This window comes from Camelus dromedarius, unplaced genomic scaffold (assembly GCF_036321535.1).
Source record: "Camelus dromedarius isolate mCamDro1 unplaced genomic scaffold, mCamDro1.pat HAP1_SCAFFOLD_114, whole genome shotgun sequence".
NCBI classification, from domain to species: Eukaryota; Metazoa; Chordata; class Mammalia; order Artiodactyla; family Camelidae; genus Camelus; species Camelus dromedarius.
In genome coordinates, this window is record NW_026989787.1 from 9551827 (window position 1) to 9569106 (window position 17280).

A 17280-nucleotide genomic window follows, 5' to 3' on the forward strand; every position below is an offset into this window, starting at 1 on the left:
GTCAGTTTCCAGAATCTGAAAGGGCAGATAGTGGAAGATCTGCCTGTCATCAGCTTACAGGTGAGGCTCCGAGGTACTTTCAGACTTGCCCTGTCCTTTAGAATTTGACTTTATAGGAGACATGAAGGAAGTTGGCAGAAAAGCTGGCTGCACAAATTGAGGTGAGATGCGAACACATTGATGAGAGTTGTTCTGCTACAATGGAGAATACTGGCATGGAGACTTCTGTTGAGAATACCAGGCTCAAAAGACATTCATGAGACATATTGAACCTCGCTGATACTGGCAGAAACATATGGAGTGTCAACGTGCACTTTAGGAAAGTACTCAATTCTCTGCTCCAAGAACGGGTCCAAGATTACTGACGTCTAAAAGAGAAGAGATGGCAGAGATGATAAAAGCGCTCATGTTCTTGGAAGAGGTCGTGAGAATCCACACGTCCCAAGGGGCATTTATAAACCACTCAGACGACCAAGCACGAAGCACAGGTAAGCCTTTTCCCAGGGTTGGCCCTTGGTACCAAGCACTTGTTCTTCCCTCCCCTCCCCTCATGTATCCACTTCAAAGAATCAGCACTTGAGTTGCAATGAAGCCAGTAGGAGCTGAGCAAGCCCCTCCTTGTATCAGAGTTCCTCCTCCTTCACATTCTGTGCACAACAGTGAACTCCTCCATTGTCAACTACTCTCGACTAAAATAGATTGGTATTGAATTCTTCGCTCACAACTTGAAATGATGATCTTCCCCTAGATTCAGCAAATGCTGGGCTTATGTCTACTTTGGTGTGAAGGGAGTTTTGTAAGTGAGTGAATTTTTTGCCTGAATATGGATATTTATTTATCCTCATTTTTTCAAAACAGTATTTGTAACTATTATAATTCAGTTATTGAAATGAAGTGTAATTGTTGGGATAGGTATGTAGTGACACTTCTTTTGTGGACCGTCTTTTCCCTTTTGTCAAGTCCCAGGAGCAGGATATAATGTGATTGCTGTATTTTTTGGGTTAAATTGCTTTTCTCAACATAATTAGTCGATTAAACATTCTCATCTTTGATAGACGAGCACATGATTCTCAATAGCCTAGCAAAGCTGCGGCAGTGTTCTCATATCTATAATATCTCTAAGTGCTATTGAAACCAAGCCTATGTAAAAATACATTGTTTGGGTTTCTTTGTGGTTTCCTAAATAATAATTTTTCCCCTTGAATCGCCAACATTGACCAGTATGTGTCATTATTAGGAAAGGGCACCACATGCACAATGGAAAACTAGGGTTGTGGTTGTTAATGGTTCTAAGAATTATTTCACTGTTTCTGTTAGTGCTGGAGGCACCAAGAGAAAACTGTTGACCTGCCTCCTTCATGACTTTTGGCTGCTAATTTATATTTTCTGTGCATTTTTCTTATTTGGATATTTCAAGCTGGTACCTAAATTTGGCAACTCTGTCTTATAGTTAGATATAGTATGTTTCTAAAACTGTATTTATTTTGATATATTTCCCATGTATGTAATTTAATTCTGTTTATTATTTGAAAGTCTGCAATGAGGTATGAACACATTGTCAGACCTGGATTTTTCGGACACGTCCTCCCACAACTGATATACAGAAAAATAGCTAAACAAGAATCAAGTGTCTGTGAGTTATGACTAAATTGTGTTAATTTATCCATGCCAAACTGGCAGAGTACCAGTGCAAACTTCGCTCACTCTCTCCCATGTATACAGCAAGATAAACATACACTCTCCCAGCCCTTGACTCAGGAACCCTGCTGAAAAATGCCCAAACATCTCTTACTTCAAAAGTCAGAAAATTCTCACATAACCTGGAAAGAGTAGAAGGCAAATTAGAGAATGGAAATCAGTGCAGGACCTGACCTTTGGTGAGGGAGCAGTAAAGGGGAAACTGTGTTTTACTGGAATGCACACTCTAAAGTGGACAGGTCATTTGAGATGGAAGACAATGTGCTGAGGGTTAAAAGAGTGCATAGTGGACGTTTGGTTGACATATCTGAAAGCAATAATCACAAAATTTCTCTGCAATTCATTCCCAGACCAATACTCCACCTGTTAATTTTGAGCTAGGAGTGCCTGTGGAATCTGTGTGTTAGGGCTGTGGCTGATGTCACAAATTTATTCCCAGGGGTTTGCAGATTGTTTTGGGCTGTGGTTGGTACTATCTAGAGAACAGATCTGCCTGGGTCCTCTCTTAATATTAAATCTGCTGGCATATGTGTTGTGGATTAGCTTAGTAACCCAGGGCCTTAGTCACAGTCTTTCCACATCCACGGTATAATTGCTCATTTTCTCCATAAAGGAGAAATGGGTCTCATTCAGAGCCATCTTCATCTAGTTTCTAGAATCCAGGGCAATTTATTGTTGAAATCAGATTCTATAGCCCAAGGATCTGCAACTTTCATAGGCAGGATTGAAATTTCTTATTGTCCAAAGCAGAGGTTTTTGAAATGCCCCATGCTTGCCTTTGAGTTCCAATGCCTTATTGCAAGAGTTCTTGGAGCAGAGATCTGCTGAACGATATGTGAATTTGAAGCCTTTCCGTCAGACTTGACTACCACATGCTAATGCAACAATAGTTGTGGTGCTGACCCAGTACTACACTAAGGACCCAACTGTGGCACTGCACGCTTCAACAGGTTCTAATGTGTGACATCATTAGATTTGTTTCCACTTTTGTTTTTGTTTGCAGAGAACCTGAGGGAACCCATTATAAAATTTTGACTTTTCCGTGGCAATAGTAAGGACGAATGCACTTTCATGAGAGTGTATTGGAACCATTCCCTATCCACATATACAGCCGGCAGCCCAGAAACCATTTGGAAGCCTGTATTCCAGAAAAATTACTAGTCCCAGCACTGTCAGAGCTATGATAAGCATTTAACCAAAATGACACTCTGCTAACTTTACTAGAATAGGTTGTATTCACCACAACAAAAACCACACTAGCAATCATAGATATAACAGGCAACAGACACAGAAGGAATGCATGGCATCATTACATACCAAAAACAATCCTCAAAGCATTAATACTAAATGTGCACAGAAATGATTTCACTTACAAAAGCTGTTCAAGTCTATAATAGATAACTGATAATCCTTAACCCATAGTGATAGAGAGATATAATAAAATTAAAAGAACCATTCCAAATTTTCAAAAGACAGGAGTCTCCTGAAAGAACATGCAATGTATTAGACCACCAAAATTTACTAGAACATGACTTGAAAAGGGAGGACATAAAAACACTGAAGGAAATCTTGAGTCTATGAATACAAATGCAGGCTAGTATAAATGGAAAGAGAAACACTTTAGATGAGCCACATAGAATCAGAAAACTCAATGGTGAGAATAGCTAAGCTAAAGACAGTCCAAATCGGACTAGATAATGCAGAGGAACAAATAAGTGACTTCGAAAGCAGGATAACCGCAATCACTCAGTCAGAACACGACATAGAAAAGCAAGTGAAAAACAAATCCAAGCAATGCAACTGAAACCTGGGATAAGAGAAAACATACCAGTCTATGACTCATAGGGATCCCACATGGAAAAGAAGAAAGGCAAATGGTTTGAAAAGATATTTGAAGAAATCAGACTGAAATTTTCTTAAACCAAAGATAGAACCAGCTATCTCAACACAGGAAGCACAGAGGGTCCAAGCATAATGAACCCTAGTAGGCCTACAAAAATATATATTCTAATTTAAATGGCCAAAGTTGATAATAAAGAAATGATTCTAAATGCACCAAAATAGAAACAAGTGCATTGCAAGAGAACTTTCTAATGTCTTCAGCTGATTTCTTAATAGATAGATTGGTAATTTTTTCTTCCCTCTTTCATTTTGTGTTGATCTCTATTCCAAGAACTGATGAAAGGCAGATTCCTTCAGTCTAAACAACATGAGTTGGCAGAGATTCTATAAGTGTTCAAGTTCTTGGAAGAGGTCATCATAATCAACACATCTCAAGGGGCTTTTTCAGACAATACAAGAGACCATGCACCAAGCCCTGTTTATACATTTACCAGGAGTGGGCCAATGTATTAAGACTTGCTGTTCCTTCACACTAAACCAGCCATGCAGGTATACCTTCAGTCTGCTACTGCAGTTGAATTGGAGCCAGGTCCAATTTTACCAACACTGTAGGGAGAACCTGAGCCTGCTACTGCAGGAGACACAGCACTGTGTCCCATTTCACCAATCTTTCAAGGAGGCCCTGAGCCTACTCCTGCAGGAGACTCAGAGCCAAATCACATTCCACCAGCTGTGTAGGAAGAACCCCAAGCCTTCACTTGCAATGGATCCAGGAATGTGTCCAATTCCACTAGCCTTGTAGGGAGACCTTGAGCCTATTCCTGCAGGAGAACCAGATCTCTGTCATATTCCACCATCCCTCCAGGAAGATGCAGGGCCTCCTCCTGCAGGAGACTCAGGAATGGGTCCAATTTCACCAGTCCTGCAGGGAGACTCTGAGCCAATTCCTGCAGGAGACCCAGGACTGGGTCCCATTCCATCAACTCTGCACTAAGACCTTGAAGTGGGTCCAATTCCACTAGCCTTGCTGGGTGACCCACAAGCCTGATCCTGCAGGAAAATTAGAGATATGTCATATTCCAGAAGCCCTGCAGGAAGACTGAAAACCTGCTCCTGCAGGAGACCCAGGAATAGGTCCAAATCCACCAGCCTTGCTGGGAGAGCACAAACCTGATCCTGCAGGTGATACAGAGCAAGGTACAATTCCAACAGCCCTGCAGGGATATCCTGAGGCCACTTCAGCAGGAAACACATGACTGGGTTACATTCCAATATCCCAGAAGGGAGACTGTAAGCCTGCTACTCCAGGAAACCCAGGACTTCGTCCCATTCCACCAAACCTGCAGTCAAACACGGAGACTGCATCTGCAGAAAACAGAGTGGGTCACATGACACCAGCCCTGTAGTGAGACTACAAACCTGCTCCTGGGGGAGACCAAGCCCTTCACAGAGAACATGAGCCAGCTCCTGCAGAAGAACAAGAGTTGTGTGACATTCTACCAGCTCTGCAGGTAATCCCTAGGCTTGCTCCTGCAGGAGACAGACACCCAGTCCAATTCCATCAGCCTTTCCAGGGAGAATCCCAGCTTCCTCTTGTAGGAGAGCCAGAACTAGATCTCATTCCACCAACCCTGCACGGAAACACTGAGCTTGCTCCTGCAGGATACCCACAGCCAAGTCATATTCCACAAACCCTGCAGGGAGACACTGAGCCTGCAATTGCAAGAGACTGAGGACTGGGATGAATTCCACCAGCTCTGCAGGGAATCCCTCACCTGCTCCCATAGGAGACTAAGAGCCATCAGTTCTGGTGAGGTCCCTAAGCCTGCATCTGCAAAAAATACTACAGAGTGGAGTCACATTCCACCAGCCCTGCAAAGAGAACAGAACCTGCTGCTGCAGGAGACACAGGACTAGGTCCCATTCCACCAACCTTGCAGGGATACCCTGAGCCTTGGACCAAGGAATGGGACAAATTCTGCTAACCTTCTAGGGAGACCATGAGCCTCTCCTGCAAGAGAACCAGAGATGGGTCATATTACAGTATTCTTCCAGGAAGAACCAAGGCCTGTTCCTGCAGGAAATGCAAGAACAGGCCCAATTCCTCCAGCCTGAAGGTAGTGTCCAAATCTGTTCTGGCAGTTGACCCAGAGATGGGTCACATTCCACCAGCCCTGCAGGGAGACTCTGAGCCTACTTCTACAGGAGACCCAGGAATGGGTCCCATTAAACCAACCCTGAAGGGAGACACAGAACCTACACTTGCAGGAGCCACAGAGCCAGGTCACATTCCATCAGCCCTGTAGTGACCCCTGAGCTGGGTCCAATTACACTATCCTTGCAAGGAGACCCTGTGCCTACTCCTGAAGCAGAACCAGTGATGGGGTCATGTTCCAACAGCCCTGCAGGAAGACCTGGAGCCTGCTTCTGCAGAAGACCCAGGACAGGGTCTGATTCCACCATCCCAGCAGGGAGAAAACTAGCCTGCTCCTGCAAGTGACCAAGGTCTGAGTCATATTCCACTAGCCCTGTAGGAAGAACATAAGACTGCTGTTACAGGAAACTCAGAGCCATGTGCCATTCCAGCAACACTGCAAGGAGACTCTGAACCTGCCCCTGCAGGGAACAGAAACCCTGTCACATTCCACAAGCCCTGCAGGGATACCTGAGCCTTCACATGCAGGAGACCCAGGCCTGGGACCAATTCTACCAGCCCTGTGGAAAGACCCTGAATCAGCTCTGGCAGGAGACTAAGAGCCATGTCACATTCCACCAGCCCTACAGGTAATTTATCAGCCTGCTCCTGCAGAAGAACCAGAGCCAGGTCACATTCCATGAGCAATGCAGGGAAATTTAGAACCTACACCTTCAAAAGATCCAAGATTTGGACCAATTCCAATGGCACTGCACGGAGACCATGAGCCGTGTCCAATTCCACTAGCTGTGCAGGAAGGCCCCGAGCCTACTCCTACAGGAGAACCTGAGATTGGTCATATTGCAACAGCTCTAGAATAACCCAGAGCCTGCTCCTCCAGGAGACCCAGGACTATGTCCCATCCACCAGCCCTGCAGGGAAACCCTGAGACTGTTCCTTCGGGAGAACCACAACTGGGTCACATTTCACCAGCAATGCAGGGAGACTTAGAGCCTGCACCTTCAAGACACCCAAGAATTGGACCAATTCCAACAGCACTGCAGGGAGACCATTAGACAGGTCCAATTCCACTAGCCCTGCATAGAGACCCTGAGCATGCTCCTGTAGGAGACCCAGCACTGGGTCTCATTCCACAAGGCTTGCAGGGAGAAACTCTGCCTGTTTCTGCAGGAGACCAACAGCTGAGTCACATTTCACCAGCCCTGAAAGAAGACCCCAATCCTGCACCTGCAAGGGACCTAGGACTGGAACAAAATTGACTAGCCCTGTAGAGGGACCCTGAGCCTGCTTCTGCAAGAGAATCAGAGATGTGTCATATTCCAACAACCCAGCAGGGACAGTCTGAGCCTGCTCCTGCAGGTGATAAAGAGTAGGGTGAAATTGCAAAACCTTGCAGGGACACCATGAATCTGCTGCTGCAGGAGAAAAAGGATGGGGTCTCATTCCACAAGCCTTACAAGGAGACCCTGAGCCTGGTCTTGCATGAGATCCTGAGCTGGATCCTGCAGGAGACACAGGACTGGGTCCCATTCTACCAACCCTGCAGGGGAACCCGAACCTGCACCTGCAAAAAACACAGAACCGTGTCACATCCCACCAGCTCTGCAGGGAGACTGTAAGACTAGCCCTACAGGAGACCTAGAGCCAGGTTACATTACCAGTCCTGCAGGGAGACCCTGAGCCTGATCTTGTAGCTCCTCCTGCACCTACACACACACTTCTATGAGACCCAGAGCCAATTCAGGCATCACCACCACTACGGGCTGAGATGCCTCTGCAAACACCAACACTGTCATCTAATTCTCAGAATCAACCCACTCCCAGACCCGAACTTTACTTCCCTTCTCCTGGAATCATTTTTGTTTGTTTTTTTTCTGTAATTTCCTTGTTTTCTTTCATGTCATTTAGAGTATCATCTATTTTTATGTTTTAAGTTTACAATAATAAAATTTAGATGTTTTTCCATTTTAAATTGTGCAATTCAGGAGTATTAAGTGCATTCACAATGCTGTGTAACCATCATCACTGTCTAGTTTCAGACTGTTTCTTTCCTCATAATAAAACCCTGTATCCAAAGCACACATTCTCTTTTCTCCCTCCCCTAGCCCCTGACAAGCCCTAATCCTCTTTCTCTCTGTGTGTCTTTCCCTACACTGGATGTTCCCTATCAATGAAATCATACAAAAGGTGGCTGTTTGTGTCTGCTCTCATATTTTAACAAGGGACTGGTGTTTTTTTTTTTAACTTGAAGTAGTATTTTGGTTATTTGAAAGGGAAACCCAGGTGGATTAAACATGAGATGTACAAAATGAAAATTTTTAGTAACTATGTGCATAATCTCGAGATAGGCACTGCTATTCTATGTGTGATACCAGAGCCAGAAGGGAGATGCTTAGCTCTTCCTGTGGCAAAACATAACCTACAAAATAAAAAATAATAATATTCAAAAGCCATGAAAGTCAAACCACAACCTGGAAAAATCATTTTTCATAACCTAAAGTCAGAGAAAGGTTTCACATCCCTGTGGTCCAAAAACTTCTTGAAACACTGTGTTCTAAACAGAAACAGAACAAACACATGCAATTCCAACAAGAGGAAATGCAGGTGGCCAGTGTATATTAGAGGTGCTTGACCTCTCAAGTGAGGATGCACACAGATGTACACACTTTGGAGACAGCATTGGTCACCATCACACTGGCAGGACTTTAGCCTGGTTACAACCAGCTCTAGTGACAACATGAGGAGGCAGAGGCCACAGTAGATCCCCTGGAGGGAAGAGTGAACAGACACTCCTCTCTGGGAGAACAGTATGCAGGATAAATTACAGTTCCACAAGTTCACCCCTTTCCGAGTAGTGCTGATGCTTATTGTTGATCATACTAAAATTCTTGCACAATTTTTCAAAGATGTCTTTTCAAGGATGTTCATCACAGTTCTGGTTTAACTAGTAGGAGATTGGAAGCAACACTAATGTTCATGGAGAGGGGGTGGGATTCATCAGTTCTGGTTCACATGGAGGAATGATTGTTGTGCAGCTGGAAAAATGACTGCTAGGTCTTTACCTGATGTCAAGGAAGCCCTCAGTTTGGATGCTTGTTAATCCATCATCTACATCCCAGATGCCATCTATGACCACATATGTGTCAAATCATCATAGATGTAAATGAATCTTGTGGTGTGTGAGAGACAGAGGCAGAGAGAATAAGAGAGATAGAGACTGAGAGATGTTCACCAAGCCATTCATGACGGTCACTTCTGGGGGTGGGATTTGCAAATCTCTGCACTTTTCCTTTAGGCAACATTTCAAGTGTTCATAATGTATCTATATTGCTTTACTAATTCTAAGGTATTTAAAGCATATGTTACTTGAGATTCATTCATATTGAATCCACAGCATAAAGTTTATTATTTTTATTTTAAAGTATTTGTTACAAATACAATCAGAATTTATGAGAGTAAAATGATAAATTCTAAAGAATTAAGAATCAGATAAAGAACAAAACCTTTTGGTGACTCAGACACAGGCCAGCTAGTTGGCAGCAAATGGCAGGGTGGGACAGGTTTCTCTAGAAGGTTGTGTATGATCTGAATCAGCATCCAATAGAGGCAAGGAAAAATTACAAAACATGTACGCTGGAAACTACAACAGCTTGTTGAGAGTAATTAAGAAAGACCTAGCCCTATTTTAAAATTTGAATGAGTCACAGTGACAGAGTAGAAAGACTCACAGCTTGACCTCTCCCACAAATACACAAAGAATTACATCTACAAAAACATTGAATTGCACAGAAACCTCCTGAACTCTGGCACAGTGTCTCTCATTTTGAAATACAGGAAGATTCCCACAAAATATGGTAAGGAATAAAAAGAAAAAAGACAAATTCAGTGCAGGACTGATCCTGCAGGGAAAAAGTAGCATAGGAAGAAAGGCACCCTCACACTGGGACACAACCTCTCTAGCTGGGAGATGAGCTAGGAAAGAAGCAGAGCTTCCAAGGTTTGGAGGACACAGTGGCAACTGCATGGCAGGCAGAACTGGGGAATACTGACACAGAGGGTCCCTGTGATGACCAGCCCTAGACATGAACTAGCAGGGATGAGCCAGGACTGGCTACTGGATTCAGTGAAGAGCCCAGGCAGAGGGCTGGGTCACACTGCAGAGAGGCAGCATCAGGAAACTAGAGGGCAGTGTGAGCTCTGGCTGTGTGTGTGTGTGTGTGTGTGTGTGGAACAGAACAGACTGAAACTCTCATAAAAAAGCACCAATGTTGATATAATGGGGGAGGAATGATGCATGGCTGTGCCAAAGTCACTTTCTCCACTTGGCTCCATTGTTGGTGTGTTCTCATGAGAAGAGAAATGGGGCTTGGTCATAGTCAACACTGCTGCACAAAGGCAGAGCTGAATGTTGAATCTATATCCTGTGCCATTGCAACTTCACAGGCGGGACTGAGATTTGTTTACAGCCCCAGGCAGAGAGGGTGGATTTGCTCTCTCTGGTCACTTTGTGGATCCACACCTCTGGGACTTACAGGCAGTGAGTGGAGTTCTGACTCAAGAAGGGTGGCCAGTGAGGGTATTTACAACAGGGTGGTGTATGGTTCCATATGTGGATGCAGGATTGGGGTTTGAGCTGAACCTGTAGTGGACCACAAATTCATGTGTGTGACTACACACTTGCTAAGGCAGGTCCAAGGGACTGACACTGCTGGATCTGCACTGATGTTTCCTGGGGCTCAGAACCTGAGGGGCACCAGAGTAGGTGGCTGACATTCCCATAGCTAAAGCAGGGATAAAGCCAACATCAACAAATAGTACTTTGTAAGTCTGCATAACAAGTGACAGACAACACCACAGAGGGAACTCCCCAGTGGAAATCTCCTGCCTATTTTTCTTCACAACTGAAGTGCTCCCACCCTGCCTACTACACACCACAGCTCAGAAACGGGTCTAGAAGAAATACATAGAGCCAGAGAAATATAAGTAAATAAAGAAGCCGAGGAACCACTTTCAATTAAAAGAACAAGAGAAATCCCCTGAAAGAACAAACAGTAAAATAGATTGATAGTCTACTAGACTTCAAAAAGGGAATGATCAACACACTGAAAGAACTAAAAGAGACTATCAATAGAGACAGAAAACCTTGAAAAGAAAATTTAAACTATAAAGAAGAGCTAGTTAAAAATAGAAAATTCAACTACAGGCAATCAAAAACAGACTAGATAATGCAGAGGAATGAATAAATGACTTAGGAGACAAGATAAAAGAAATAACCCAATACAGCAGACATAAAAGCCAATAAAAACCAATTAAAGCAAGATAATATAAAGTGCGCCAGCCTATGCATAATAGTGGGTCCCAGAAGGAGAAGAAAGAGAAAAGGGGATTGAAAATATAGTTAAAGAAATCATGACTGAAAACTTTCCAAACCTTAAGAAGGAAAGAATTATCCAAGTACAGGAGGCACAGAGGGTCCCAAACAAGAAGAAACCAAACAGACCTACACCAAGATATATTATAATTGAAATGGTTAAAGTTAAAGATAAAGAAAATATTCTAAAGGCAGTGAGAGAAAAACAAAATGTTAGTTACAAGGGAGCCCCATAAGCATTCAGCAGATTTCTCTACATAAAAACTTCTGGCCAGAAGGGAGTGGCAATATATATTCAAAGTCCTGAATGAGAAAAGGCTGCAAACTAGGATATTCTATCTAGAAAGACTCTCCTTTAGAACAGAAAGAGAGAGAAAGAATTTCACAGACAAGCAAAACTAAAAGAATTCAGCAGTACTAAATCTATGCTAAAAAAAAAATTGAAAGTTCTAATCTAAATAAAACATAAACAGGAAGCTATAGAAATTAGGAAACCATAATTGGAAATGCAATAAATACAGTGAATTGCAAGGGAAAACATGAAGATATAAATAAGTCAGTAAGTCAATAAAGAAAGCAAGAAAGAAAGAGAGAATAGCAAAGTCATAAAAGGTGAAAGAGGAGAGCAAGAGAATATAGATTTTGTTCCCTTTTTTTTTTTTCTTCTTTCTTTTTGTCTTCTTTCTTTTTAGGATGCACTTGAGCCTACATGACTATCAACTAAAACCAAACAGATGAAGTAAGGGGTTACCATACTTGAAAGACAAGATAACCACAAATCAGAAGTATATAAAGAGTCATAAAACCCAAAAAGAAACCAAGCTTATAGAAAAGAAATTTATCATATGACAAAAATGAAAAAAAAATTAAAAGAAAGAAACAAATAAGAAATACCAAATCAACTGGAAAACAAATTTCAAAATGGCAATAAAACCACATCTATAAAATAACTACTATAAATGTCAATGGACTAAGTGTTCCAATCAAAAGAAAAAGTGAAGGAGGAGGAAAGATGGTGGAGTAAAAAAGATGCTCAGAGCTCACCCTCTCCCACAAATTCACCAAGAGTGACATCCACAGACACACCCACCACCCAGAACACCTGCTGAACTTTGACAGAATATTGCCTTCTTCAAAAGATAAAATTTTCCACAAATCTGGTAGGAGAAAAGAAGAAAAAGGAAAATAGTTCAGGACCATTCCAATGAGGAGGGAGCTGCAAAGGAGTAATAGCATTAATACACTGGGTCTACCCAACTCCAATGGCGAGTTCAGCAAGATGGAGAGGGAACATCTGCGGCTCGGATCTGTACAGAATAGCCTTTGACTGACAGAACTAAGTTAATTGGGCACAAAGAGCCCCAATGATCCCCAGCCCTAGACGTGAAACAGCAGAGGTGGGATGGGACAGGCTGTCTGAGTCAAGCAGAGGATTCGGGCTGACTGTACAGAGGAAACCTTGGGGGACTGCAATGTTCTGTGTGCCATGGCTGGGAGAGTATACAGATTAGAACAGCCTGGGTCCCCCATAAAATCAAAAAAAAAAAAAAAAAGGCAAAGCAACACTGCTGGTGTGCCCTGGGGGGAAGGGGATCCGTAGCCTTTGTGTCCACAGACCCACAGTGCCATTATTGGAGACTTCTTGGGAGAAGAGAGTCAAGGCTCAGCCATAGCCACCATATTTTCTGGTTCATGGTTCCCAGGTGAAGGAGGGGTCAAAAGCCGAATCCCTACCTAGGGGCTCCACAACCTCATAGGTGGGACTGAGATTTGTTTACAGTCCTAAGCAGAGGGGACCATTACACACCGATGCCTCTCTGAATTGGCTTTTCTAAGACAAATGGACAAGAAGCAGTGTTCTGGAACAGAGCAGGGATGAGGGCTAGTGCAGCTGTTTTCTCTGAGTCCACCTATGAAGCATGGACCTAATGCGGCAGGGGAGCTACCTGCCAACTACCTTGCACAAGTGTGGTGCTGGGACCAGGCATCTGGTGGGGGTGCAGACCACCCACAAACTGATGCTGGGACACAGACCAGGAGCACGACTGGAGGGCCTCTGGAACCAGCAAGTGGAGTTTTCACAGCAGGATATGGGCAGGAGTGTGACAACCACAGGAAAAAAAGGAGCTCCTGCTCAATAGCCAGGGCAGACTTAGGCCACCAGAACACCAGCCACACCACCAACAAAGGGGATAACAGGCAAAAGGCATGGAAGGAAGACTTGGCAACCACCCATAATTAAAAACAACCTTATGACAAAATTATTAAGAGTGCATATTCTTGGAGAAAGGCCAAGATAGTGGAGTAGAAGGATACTTGTATCTTATCCTCTCCAATAAATACACCAAGACTGACATTCACAGACACACCCATCCACTCAGAACATCTGATGAACTTTGATAAAACATTGCCATCTTCAAAAGACGAAATGTGCCACCAATCTGGTAGGAGAAACGGAAAAAAGAAGGAAGAAAATGCAAAATGGCTTGGGGTTGGTCCTTTGAAGAGGGAGCAGCAAAGGAGGGATAGTGCTGGTTGACTGGGTCTCCCCCTTTCCAACAGAGAGGTCAGCAGGATGGACAGGGAACCTCTGAGGCTCAGATGTGTACAGAACCGCCCTTGACTGACAGAATTAAGTTATATGGGAAAAAAGTGTGTCAACAACCCCCAAACCTAGAAGTGAATCAGGGATGGGAAGGGACAGGCTGCTGGATACAAGCAGACTCTGGTTGACTGTACAGAGGTAACCCTGGGGGACTACAGTGTGCTGTGGACAACTGCTTGGATTGTATACAGATCAGAACAGCCTGGGCCCCCCATAAAATAAGAAAAAAAAAAAAGCAAAGCAACTTTGCTGGCTTGCCTGAGGGAAGGGGAGGTTTGTCCTTTGTCTCTGCTGACCCACAGCAACATAACTGGTGATTTCTCAGAAGAAGAGAGATGAGGCTCAGCCACAGCCATCATACCCACCCAGGCAGAGGCAGGGTTGAAACCTGAATATGTACCTGGCAGTTCTGCAGCCTCATAGGTGGGACTCAGACTTGTTTACATCCCCAGACATATAGGAAGGTTCTGTCCTGGTGCGTCTATGAACTCGCACCTCTAAGACAAATGAACAAGGAGCAGAGTTCTGGCAAAGAGCAGGGACTAGGGCTGGTGTGGCCATTTGCCTCAAGCCCACCTACAGAGTGTGGAACAGATGTGGAGTGGGGAGTAGCACTGAACAGGGGAGCAACCAACCCAACTACTGTGCAGGACTGCTGCACCTGGACACGGCATTGGGAAGGGGCACACCCTGCCCACCTACCATGCAGGAGAGCAGCACCAAGATGCAGCATTGGGAGGAGATGTGACATGTCTACCTACAGGCACTGGGAGCAGCACAGACCAAGGGTGTGACCAGAGGGTCTCTGGAACCAATGAGCTGAGTTCATGAAACAAGGCAGGGGCAGGAGCTGTGACAACCACAAAACAAATAGGAGTCCCCATTCAATAGTCAGGGTAGGCTCTGGTTAACAGGTTAACGGCCACATCCGTAACCAAAGGGATAACAGACAAAAGGCACAGAAGTAAGACTTGGCAACCACACTTATTTAAGAAAGACTTCTTGATAAAATTATTAAGGGCACACAATCTCCACGGGAACATCCTCTCTTCTTTTTCTGTTCCATTTTCTTTTACTTTTTAAATGTTACTTCTTAAATAATTTTTATATTTCTATTTTTAATCCCTTTTAAAATTTTCTTTTAAAATACTAATATTATTATCTTTCAATTTGTCCAATTTCATTTTTATCTTTGTTTTGTTCTTCTGTTATGATGATACTCTGTTCTCAAATATTTTTCTTCCTTTAATGTTTTAAAAATTCATCCCAACTCAATTGTTATCTTGTTTCAATATGTTCTTCTGTTATTGATTATACTGCTTTTAAAACTAATTTCTTTGTGCTTAGTTTTATTTCTGCATCCACTTTATATAAATAAATAAACTCCTAAAGGACGACAGTAGATAACTGATACTCCATAAGCCATAGTGCCAGAGAGATATAAGCAAGATGAAGCAGAGCCACCTCTCTCAATTAAAAGAACAAGATAAATCCCCTGAAAGAACAATCAATGAAATAGACATTGATAGTCTACTAGATGATTTCAAGAAAGGAGTGATCAAAGTACTGAAGAAACTAAAAGAGATTGTCTATAGAGACAGAGAATATGTCAAAAAACGAAATTGAAACTCTAAAGAGGAGCCAGTGAAAATTGGAAAACTCATTTGCTGAGATGAGAGTTGAGCTAAAGGCTGTAAAATGTAGGCTAGATAATTGAGAGGAATGAATATGTGACTTAGAAGACAGGACAACAGAACAGCTGAGAGAAAACAAATAAAAACCAATGAAAGCAATATAAGGGACCTATGGAATAACATAAAGCTTGCCAACCTACTCATAATGGGGGTCCCAGAAGGAGAAGAAAGAACAAAGGGGATTGAAAAGGTATTTGAAGAAATCATGACTGAAAACTTCCCAAACCTAAAGAAGGAATCAGATATCCAAGTACAGGAAGCGTCCCAAACAAGGAGGTCCCAAACAGACCCACACCAAGACATATTACAATTAGGATGACCAGGGTTGAGAATAGGAAATGATTCTAAAGGCAGCAAGAGAAAAACAAAGAATGAGATACAAGGGAACCCCCATAAGATTTTCAGCTGATTTCTCTACACAAACAGTACAGGCCAGAAGGGAGGGGCAAGGAATATTCAAAGTCCTGAATGAAAAAAATGATGCAGCCTACGATACTTTATCCAGCAAGGCTATCCTTTAGAATAGAAGGAGAGATAAAGAACTTCACAGACAAGCAAAAACTAAAAGAATTTAGCAACACTAAACCTATGCTAAAGGAAATATTGAAAGACCTACTCTAAACAGAAAAGAAGCAGGATGCTACAAAAAGGAGAAAACCATGATTGGAAAGGTGATTGCTACAATGAATTACAACAGAATAAACATGAAATCATAAAAGAGGACATCTAAATCATTAAGGGTGGGGGAGGCGAACAAGAAAATGTACAGGTCTCTCTCTCTCTCTCTCTCTCTCTCTCTCTTTTGTTCTTGGTAGGATGAGTTTGAGCTTATATTACTATCTGTTTAAAACAAACAGATATAGTAATGGGTTAATATATGTACAAAGTAGGGTAACCACAAGCCAAAAAGTTACAATAGAGTCACAAAACTAAGAAGACACCAAGATAATAAAAAGGAAAATTATCAAACCACAAAAAGAAAATGAAAGGAACAAAGAGGAAATACAAAATCAACTGCAAAACAAAGTTCAAAATATAATAAACACATATCTATCAATAATTATTATAAATGTCAATGGACTAAATGCTTTAATCAAAGGATATAGAGTGCAGAGTGGATAATAAAGCAAGTATCTACAATACACTGTATACAAGAGACCCACGTTAGGGAGAAGGACACACATAGATTGAAAGTGAGAGGATTGAAAAAGATATTCCACAAAAATGGAAATGACAAGAAAGCAGGAATATCAACAGTGATTTCAAATAAAATAGACTTTAAAACAAAGATTATAAAGAAAGATTAAGAAGGACATTTTATAATGATTAAAGGAGTCATAGATGAAGATATTACACTCATTAACATATATGAACCCAACATAGGAGCACCTAAATACATAACAGATAAAAAGGGAATATTTGATCGGAATACAGTCATGGTAGAAGACTTTAACTATCCATTAACATCACTGGACAGATCTTCCATACATAAAATTAATAAGACAACATAGAAATTAAATGATAAAATAGAACAATTTGTCTTGGTTAATATTTTCAGAACATTATATTTCCCTAAAATAGAATATACATTCTTCCCAAGCGCACGTACCACATTTTCTAGGATAGATCATATACTTTGGCACAAAAGAAGCATTAACAATTTGAAGAAGATAGAAAATATTTGAAGCAACTTTTTCTGAACACAATACCATAAAACTAGAAATTAACTACAGAAAAATAAAGGAGAAATAAATGACAGCATGGAGATTAAACAACATACTACTTTAAAAAAAAATGGGTGGATGATGAAATCAAAGAAGAAATAAAAAAACACAGTGAGACAAATGATGATGAAAACACAACCACACAGAACCTATGGGATCCAGAAAAGGCAGTGCTTAGAGGGAAGTTTATA

At 42.2% G+C, this 17280-nt stretch overlaps 1 long non-coding RNA gene across 1 annotated transcript in view; it reads right to left on the reverse strand.

Moving 5' to 3' along the window:
* Positions 1-5: 5 nt before the first annotated feature.
* Positions 6-17280, reverse strand: part of LOC135320692 (uncharacterized) — a 28444-nt gene continuing 11169 nt past the window's right edge. The window contains exon 4 of the long non-coding RNA XR_010379952.1: positions 6-368. This is a non-coding gene — a long non-coding RNA (uncharacterized LOC135320692). The remainder of the gene's footprint in view (positions 369-17280) is intronic.